This window comes from Antechinus flavipes, chromosome 3 (genome assembly GCF_016432865.1).
Source record: "Antechinus flavipes isolate AdamAnt ecotype Samford, QLD, Australia chromosome 3, AdamAnt_v2, whole genome shotgun sequence".
Lineage (NCBI taxonomy): Eukaryota > Metazoa > Chordata > Mammalia > Dasyuromorphia > Dasyuridae > Antechinus > Antechinus flavipes.
The window spans coordinates 15,578,656-15,589,088 of record NC_067400.1 but is presented as its reverse complement, the minus strand read 5'-3'; positions in this window follow the sequence as shown (position 1 = coordinate 15,589,088).

The following is a 10,433-nucleotide window of genomic DNA, read 5'->3' as shown; positions in this document are numbered from 1 at the left end:
CCTGGACTCAAATTTGAACTCAATTCACCCCAAAGCCATATTCAGTGCTCTGTGGCCATCCAGCTGCCCCCAACCCTCGTATTTGTGTATTTGTCCAAGTACCCACCATCTTCCAGAGGGCAGAGACCTCCTTGCTTTGGTCCAGCACGGCGCCTGCCACGGAGCAGATGTTTGACAAACACTTGCTGAATACGTGAGTGCCTACGGTTACTTGTCCCCTTTTGTTCCCCATCACCAGGCCCCGTGTCAGGTACCATGTTACCAGGCAGTCTGGCCTTCTGACTTGGGCATTCAGCAAATTCATTTAACACATATCTTGGGGAGCTCCAACTAGACACATCACCAGATCCTGTCTCTTCCCCCCAGAAACCACTCCTGTTAAGAAATAATTTCAATTTTCACAGAAAGACACTGTAGAGATGCTCAGACCATGGATCCTGTCCCCTGCTTGCCCAGAGATCACATGCTATTGGGCCTTATGTTTCAGGAAAGGTGGCGGCACTCGTGCCGCGGTGATTTTGCCTTATTCCTTCTGAGATCCCTACGATGCTTGCTCTGCTGGCTTGTGTACCATAGCATTGCAGTAAATATCCATTTAACAAATATTCAGAGAGCCTCAAAGTTTAATTGGGATTTCTTCCAGGCTCATGGCTGATATGTAAGTTAAGAGTCATTCAGAATGTTTACAAGATACCTGTAAAATACTACAACTGACTGAAGGAAATGGGATGCGGGGCCCTGCTGTCCAACTGGCTGTGGGCAAACAAACAGCCACGATGCAAAGATCCAAAAGCAACACATCAACAAATGCTAAGTATCTTATCTAACCACTAGTCCCTCCCTCCAGCTGTAGAACAAAACAAACTTGGGACTATCTCAGTCAAAATATTTCAGAATGATTTTATTCACAATAGCACGGGCAGTTAGGTAACCCAGGCCTGGAGTCAGGAGACTCATCACCCTGAATTCAAATCCAGCCTCAGACACTTTCTAGCCATGTGACCCTGGACAAGTCACTTTACTCTGTTTGCCTCAATTTCCTCATTTGTAAAATGAGCTGGAGAAAGAAATGGCAAACCAATCCAGTATCTCTGCCAAGAAAACCCTAAGTGGGGGAAGAGTCGGACGTGTCTGAAATGACTGAACAATAACAACAACAAAAGCATCAATAATAAAAGGCTTGTTTAAAAAATAGATTGTAATAGGAGAGCTCTTTTGGCCTGCTCATAAGAAATAATAAGCCCCAAAAGAAAAAATTGCCTCTTTTTTCTTTCAGCCATGCTGAGAACACCATGGAAGGACAAACTCTGAAAATCCTGGCTGTTTTCCTTCTAACCCGGACTGTTTCCTAGGACCAGGAACGTACCTGCTGGGGTTTCTCGAGAGTTTCAGAAATGACGTACATCGTCGCATCTGAGCCTCACCACAAGCCCCGAGATGAACGGCACAGGTACAATTACCCGCAGTTTAGAGATGAGGCAATAATCCATCAGTCCTTGACAGGCTCAGCACTCTATCCACTATGTCCAGCTTCCTTCTCCGAGACACATAGTTGGATTCAATGTTCACCTTAATTCAATTCCACAAAATAATCAGATACTTATTATGAGCAATGGCAGTAGTCCTGTTCTGGGTGATGGGGATATAAATATAAAACACGGAACAAGCCCTGGCTTCAAGAATCTTACATTATGCTGGGCTGGGATACAATCGGCCCGTAAATAAAGTTCACCTTAATTCAATTCCACAAAATAATCAGATACTTATTATGAGCAACTGGCACTAGTCCTGTTCTGGGTAATGGGGATATAAATATAAAACACGGAACAAGTCCTGGCTTCAGGAATCTTACATTATGCTGGGCTGGGATACAATCGGCACGTAAATAAAGACACATGCACTGCAGTGTCTTAGAAAATTGCCTGGAAGGCACTGAGGGTCTAAGTTATTTCCCCAGGGACACATAACTGGCAGGTGTCAGGATCTGAAAACAGATCCCCGCTCTGAGGTTCCCAAAATGCACGTACAAAGAAAACCCAAACTGAGAATTACGAGAAGTCCTGAGAACTGGTGAACACCATTTAACGCCAATGTGAGGAGTGAGCAATTGAGGCAACGCCTGAGGGTTAAAAGGCCCTTTGGTTCTTGAGCAGGACATATGGAATTTAACCATTACTCAGGACAGACTACTCCTGGGAATCTGATGCAATAAGCTAGGTCTAAGAAGATGAAGGGCATCCGGGTGGCACAGCAGACTGGTCTCAGGCATTTAGTTGACTTAGCTTCACCCTGTTTGCCTCAGGTCCTCATCTGTAAAATGAGCTAGAGAAGGAAAAGGCAAACCACTTCAAGGATCTCGGCCAAGAAAACCCCAAATGCGGTGACGGAAAGCTGAGTGTGACTGAAGTGACTGAACAACAAACACGGAGCCAGATGTACCAGTCAACAAGAGCTTAAGCCCAACTCCAAAACAGACACAAGGACCAAAAGGAAGTTATCCCTGTTTACATTCTCTCAGGGGTATCACATGCACATATAAGTATATAAACAGTGCACACAAGAAGAATACAAGGTACTTTGGGAAGAAGGAGGAATCAAGAAAGGTTTCATGTAGGGCGTGTTTGGTGCTTGAGCCAAGTTTTACAGGAAAGAGGGAATTCAGGAGGCAAAGCAGGGAAGGGAGTAAATTCCAGACACGGTGGGAGCACGGCCAGAGCACGGAGCACTGGGATGCAGGACGGTGAGCGGGTCAGTTTGTCTGGGACATCAAGGATGGCAAAGGGAGGAATATCTGCTGAGCTGGAAAAAGGCCAGGTGGGAGAGGGCTTGAAGAGGGAGTTCCAATGTGGGTCTATGGGCCAGAAGGGAACGCCTACGTGCATTGAGTGGGGCTGTGATTTAGGAAAAATCACTTTGCTAACTTTGCAATGGAAAAATGGACTGGAAAACTGGTGGTGAGGATCTGAATGAGGATGGCAACTATCAGGAGACAGAAGAAGGTAGGAGACGTGCTGGATAAGTATGAAGAACAAGATTTAGCGCCTGATGGGCTGTCAGGGTAAGGGAAAGCGTGATCTGTGAACCTGGGCACCTGGAAGGTTGGTGGCACCTTGGCCAGAAATAATGACATTTGGGGGGGGATGGGAAGGAGGAGGCAACACATCAGGTTCGAGATGCCAGTGGCTTATGTACGTGCTATTGCATGGGAAACTGTACGTGTACAACCAGAGCTCAAGTGAGAGACAGGAATGAGATAGGAAAATCTGCAGAGAGGTGATAATTAATGTCACAGAAGCTAAAGAGGCAACTAAATGACAATTACAGGGAGAGAAAAGAAGGATGCCCAGGATAGGGTCTTGGAGGATATTATCCCTAAGGTCAGGAGGTAGATACTACTGATGGAGATCCAGGGAGATCCAGAGACAAAGCAGGGAAAAGAAAACCATTTCATCACAAAGCTCAGTAAAGAAAGAGACCCCAGTAAGAAAAAAAGGGTGGACAAAAGGGAGCCAAATACAATAGGAAGATCACAAAGGAGGAAGTTTGAGAAAAGCCCATCAGATTTGTTCATTTAAAAGCTTTGTATGATATAACCTTTCCAGATCTAAAACACTGTGGTGCTGGATCATGGCCTGCCTAGGAGTTGAAGCCAAAGCAATTTAGAATTTTTTAAATGACTACAGCATTTGGTGATCTCGGAATTAACATTATTTCAAACAAAATAACGAAAACAACTATGTCCTGAAGCCCCAGTTGCCCATCCCTTCGTCCTGCTCAACTCCTCCATGCTCTCTTAAGTCACAAGAGTTATAGATCTGAATGAGAGGAATACAAGTTTGTGGATTAATCTGGCTTATTTTTGTCCTGAACCAGGATGAGGAGCGACAAAGGGGACAAAGGGAATTAAGTATTTTAGTTTAAAAGGAAGGAAGGAATCCTGAAAAGATGGAATCTGAAGCAAAAGCACATGGAAATTACAATAACGCAGTAAAGGAATCAATGTAAGTAACAGAAGAGCTGATACAAGGACTTTGAAATATTTGCCATAGATAAATCCTGGAAATGGAAAAATGCGCTAGTGGGGAGACAGACGGTCCCATTCTTTCACGGTGTTATATTCTTTGGTTCTATTTTTTCATCACAATGATAGCGTTACAGTTATCAAAATCAGGCGGTGTTGCCTCCTGCAAATAGGTACATATTAGCAATTATTGTGTATTCTTGTAATAAAGCAATGAGTTCCCCTCCTTCAGTCCTATCTCTTGATAAAAGCACGTGGGCAGACTGTGCATAGAAGATTAAACCACCTGCATAAGGCAGCTCCTTCAATTTTTGCTCTTAGGAATCTTTAAACAAGTGTATTGTTCTAGGGTGTCCTTCTCCAAAGCTAAACAAATTCAACTTTAATTTCCCATCATTCAGCATGACATTGGATTATGAGGCAAATGGCCCTGAATGCCTCCAGAAAGAAAGGAAACGTTGGCTTTAAACACCAAGCAGATGCAAGGCGGAACACATGGAAACAATCCAAAACTTACAACAGCAAATTCTACTATACTGTGACTGCTTTCTTTGCAGATATTAAATAAGAAGCAAATGATTTAAAATGAAAAAAGACAAAAAAAGAGCTCTTAGCCTCTCTTCACACGAAAACAGCTGCGAGCTGGAGAGCATTTCATCGTCATCTGATTTTTGGTAATTAGTCATTTAAAAGAATCTTGTGATTCTGAACAGTTTCTAGAAACTACAAATACAAAAGGTACTCATCTGGAAAATTATTCTATAGCAAATATAAAACTTAATTTTCATTTTGGGGGGAGATATACTTGAGGATGTGCATAATGAAACTTTTAAGGTGAGAGGGAAATTTAAGCTGAAAACTTCCTGGGTAAAGAAAACCATGTAAAAATAAATGAAAATCTGTAATATAAAAGAGAATAATTCCAGATTCATTAAGTGTCTTTGAAGGTTTGGAGGAAATGTAAAAAACAAGGCAACTGGAGAGAAGAAAAGGTAGGTTTAAAACTTGTATAAACTATGATGAACAAATGGAGTGATGCAATCACTCCAAGAGGCTAAAGGGCAGTTAAGGGCATGAAGTTCTTGATTAGAAAAGTCATACAGAAGACCCCTGGTGCAACAGAGAACTGGTTACAGGATGGGGTGCCATTTGGAAGCCCATTACCAGTACTGATAGTTATAGGGCTGAAAGGACCAGTTTTTTTTTTATCATTTGTGATCATGGGAGAGCAAAAGCTTTACCTGTGTTAAGGGCCAAAAAGCAGACTAGGAGGATGATGACCAGGAAGAAGATGACCAGAACTCTCCCTGGATCATACCACCTTGGAAGCACCAAAAACCTACACACTACAATAGCCACAGAAGTTTGGGCTTCTTCATACCCCTTCCCAGAAGAGTGCAGAGCGCAACTCTTAACATAAAAGTCCAAAGTCAAGAAATAAGCTGGAAAAATGAGCAAATAAGCAACCCAGCCCCACCCACCTGAAAAAACTTGATGACAAAAACTTGATGTCTCCTAGGGAGACAGGGAGACTCAAGACACAAATGCAGAATAAGGCAGTAAGTTGAAAACATCTACAAGCAATGCCTCAAAGAACACTGACAATGGGATGAAAGGCCACACATAAATTCCTGGAAGAGCTAAAGAAATATTTTTAAAAGAGCAAAAAAAAAAGCTAAAAAAGATTTTAATAATCAAAAAAGAGATGTAGAGGAAAAGTTGGGAGTTGTGATGGAATAAAAGCAATGCAAGAGATTCCAAAAAGAGAATTAACAGGAAAAGAGCTACAGATGTTCACTGAAGAAAAAAACTCCATAAGAATTAGAATTGGTCAAGTAGAAATTACTGACTCCATGAGACATCAAGAAACAATTAAACAAAGCCAAAAGCTTGAAAAAATACAAGGAAAAATGAAATACCTCATAAAATAGAACAAGGAGAAGTGATTTAAGAATTATTGAATCCCTGAAACTCAAAAAGAGCACAATATCATATTTCAAGAAACTATAACGCAAAACTGTCTATTTGTTATAGAATCAGAGAGTCATATAGAAATTGATAGAATTTATCAATAACCTCTTAAAGGAGATCCTAAAATGAAATATTTACAGGAATATCACAGCCAAATTCCAGAGCTCCTAGGTCAAAGAGAAAATATCATTAGCAGCCAGAAAACAATAATACAAATATTGTGGAGTCACAGTCAGAGCAGTAATAGGCTAAAAATGCACTGTTGGTGGAACTGTGCTCAAGGGGCTATCATATAGCCCTTTGATCTCAATATTGGATCTGTATTCCAAATAGATCATAAAAGAAAGAAAAGGATTTACATATTGGGGGGGAAGTTGTAACACTCTATTTGTGGTGGCAAGAAATTGGAAACTGAGTGCATGTCTTTCAGTTGGGGAATGGCTGAATAAGTTATGGGATATGAATGTTATGGAATATCATTGTTCTGTAAGAACAGACCACCAGGATGATTTCAGAAAGGGCTGGAAAGTCTTACATGAACTGATAATGAGTGAAATGAACAGAAGCAGGAGAACCTTGTACACAGTAACAACATTGTGTGAGGATCAACTGTGATAGACTTAACTTTTCCCATCCATGCAATGATCCAAGACAATTCTAATAATTTTGGGATAGAAAATGTCATTTACATCTAGAGAGAGAACAATGATGACTGAATGTGTATAGAAGCATAGTATTTTCACCTTTCTTTGTTTGCTTTTTCTTTTTCATGTTTTCTTTTTCTCCCCTCTTGAGCCGATTTTTTTTTTAACAACACGATTAATATGAAAATGTGTTTAAAACATGCTTAAAAGAATTGCACATATGAAACCTGTATTGGCTTGCTTGTTGTCTTGGGGGAAGGAGTTAAGGGAGGGAGAAAAATTTAGAATACAAAGTCTTACAAAAGCTCAATGTTGAAAACTATCTTTACATATATTTGGAAAAATAAAATACTAGGAAGGGGAAAAATAAAAGAGAACGGGTTTCCTAAAATATAGTTTGTTAGATTATTGTTGAGGTTTCTTTTAATGCTCAAATTTGGTGATTCAGTATTGGTCAGAAGTACAAATCAAGTAATACTATGGCACATAATAAGAAAAATCAAAAAAAAAGAAAGAAAATCTACAAGGAAAAAGAAATAATTCAAAAACTTCCAGCATGACTTTTCCCCTAGATAATGTTATAATGACAGGCATCTTTACAGACCCAAAGAGGAACAAAAGAAGAGAGGCCCTAACCTAATCTAACCATTAGGGGCCAGGCTCCCCAAGGACTGCACTTGTAGGTGCCTCACTCAATATCCTCGGGGTGGCTCCTGGAGAGAGGGGGAGTGAAATCCTCTCCCTTTCCCAGCAGCTCATTAATGCGAGGTATACATAGCAACTTTGGGCTTAAGGGAAGGTGTTGACAAAATAGCCAGGAAAGGCTTAATGAGAATCATTCAAATTCAAAGAGAGAAGGAAACACATCTTGGCCTCCTCCTGACCTGGGGATCTACCACAGTATTGTGAGAGCCTCTTTGATCCTTTTTTTTCTTCTTCTTTGTAACTGTTTGTAATGAATCCTTCACCCTCACAAAAGGAATTCTCAGCCCTCTATAAAAGGATACCTTGCCTAAAATACAAAAGAAAAAAAAAAATCAAAGGAGGAAACCAAGCACTTTGATGAGCCTTCAACAATCTCAATCTCAGATGAAGATACTTTCACAAATTTATCCTACAAAGCCTGGATGCTAAGACAGACAATTATCATTCTTTTCATTTTGGGGAATCATCTTAAAGGTCGAATCCATCTTCACTGAAATAAGTGTTCTTGGAGATTCACTTGACATTTTCTGTATAATGTCAGGGGAGACTGAAGAAAAAATGATAATTTCAGACGTGGGCGTAATAACACCAGAAAGCTATGGGAGAGTGAGTGGGGTCCAATTATGGACAGTAATGTCTGAGAAATATCTGTATGTGTGTATAAGTCTGTAGTTGTATGTATGTATGTATTTATATATGTATTATGTTTACACACACATAGAGAGAGTCTGTATCATTTCATGACCACCATGATCACACTTTTACTTCAAGATTTTTGCCATAAAATACTTTTAAATATCATATTCTTGTTTTTCATCTTAACACTATTAACCTAACTCGACCTAACAATGTAATCACCAAAAAATACAAAGGAAGTTATATGATCTAATATATTATGGAAAAGACAAGCAGTCCGGAGATCTGAATTCGATTTCAGCTCTATCACTGATTTTCTATGATTCTGGATAAACCATTTTTTATTTCCTTTGGCCTCATTTTCTCCAAGAGTAAAATGCTATTTTTTTCCTATTAGAATTGTCCATGTCACAGAAATGATAGCCCCTGATTCTACTGTTGCTCTGAATACTTCAGGCTAGTATTTTATTCAATGAAGAAAGGACATATATATTTAATTTCTTTAAGATATAAATTCACACCTTTCAGCATGGCTAAGATGACAGGAAAACATAATGCTAAATGTTGGAGGGGATGTGAAAAAAGCTGGGACACTAATACATCATTGGTGAAATTGTGAACTGATTCAATCATTCTGGAGAGCAATTTGGAACTATGCCCAAAGGGCTATAAAATGTGTATACCCTGTGATCTAGCAGTGTCTCTACTGGCTTATATCCCAAAGAGATCATAAAAAATGGAAAAGGACCCAAATATGCAAAAATGTTTGCAGCAGCCCTTTTTGTAGTGGCAAGGAAATGGAAACTGAGTAAAAAACTGAGTGGATGCCCATCAGTTGGAGAATGGCTGAGAGACTTACACAAACTGATGCTAAGTAAAGTGAATAGAACATGATTCTTTTCAACAATGAGATGATCCAGGCCAGATCCAATGGTCTTGTGATGAAAAGACCCATCTGCACCCTGGAAAGACCCATCTGCACCCAGAGAGAGGATTGTGGGGACTGAGTGTGGATCACAATATAGCATTTTTCACATTTTCTTGCTTATTTTTTCTTTTTTATCTGATTTTTCTTGAGCAGCATGATAAATGTGGAAATATGTTTAGAAGAATTGCACATGTTTAACCTATATTGGATTACTTTCTGTGTAGAGAAGGGGGGTAGAGAAAAGGAGGGAAAAATTGGAATACAAGATTTTCAAGAGTGAATGTTGAAAATTATCTTTTCATGTATTTAAAAAATTAAAAAGCAATTATTATTTCTAAAAATTGAAAAAATAGATATATGGTGAGTTTTTTAGGATTAAAAAGATGATGATGATGAAAGAGCAATGGGGGTGGGGGGGGTGGGAGGGAGCAGAGGAGGACAGAAAGAAGCAGAGAGAAAGTTAGCATGTTTTTACAACAAGGAGAGAGGAAAAATACTTAGTAGGTAAATAAATGCCCAAGATGAAATCCAAGGGGAGGAAAACTTAGCTATACAAATTCTACCCTAACCCTAATGGAGCTTTCTTCCCACAGCCAAGAAAACACAGGCTTTGTTTTATTGGGTGGTGGGTGTGACAAACTCAGTTGCTGGCAGGGATGCTTGTGGGGTAAACGTCACTTAGGGAAAATGATCCAATAGCAGTAAATTTGCTCTTTATCACTCCAGGGGAGAGATTCTTAACATGAGGTCCACGATTTTTTGAAAATAATATTTTGATAATTATATTTAGATTAAAAACCATAACTCTATATATTTTATGCATTTTAGAACATTTTTTAGAGAAGGGAAACACAAAGGCTGAGTGCCCAAGGGGCCAGCACACACACACATACACACACACACACACACACACACACACACACACACACACATACACACACAAAATCCCAATACAGACAGGCTAACGTGCCACATGCATTTAGAAATCGCTTCATCCTTAGCTCCAGACGGGGAGACCCTCGCTCGCAGCCATCTTTGCAGCAGTTTTCTAGTATAGCTCATTGCTAAAAACAGACTTGGGAAAGGTCCCCTCCAGTTCAGTTGGTGGGGCCACTGAGGCAATCAGAGAATGGAGGTATTAATGTGCTAACAGGGTGTTACCCCTTGGTGATAACTTTACTCTGATGGAATTGGAGCCTGGCCCTGCTCCTCTCACATACCCTCCCTTCCTCCCTTCCTCTCTTCCTCCCTTCCTCCCTTCCTCTCCCCAACAAGAGATCAGCTTATCTTTGGAAAACTGACATTTACAAAACATATCAAAAACCAGGAAACAAAATGCACATTTACCTGGTTGTGACTGTAACTTAACTCAAAAAGTCTTTAAACCATCTGTGTGTCCTAAAAATCATATGTTTTACGACCACCATTTCAATTCCTATGCTGAACCTACCTTCGAAGATACCATGAAAGGAGTGACTGAGGAGTGGACAAAAGAAAATGTGCCTGAGAGAAGTAGAAGGAAATGAGG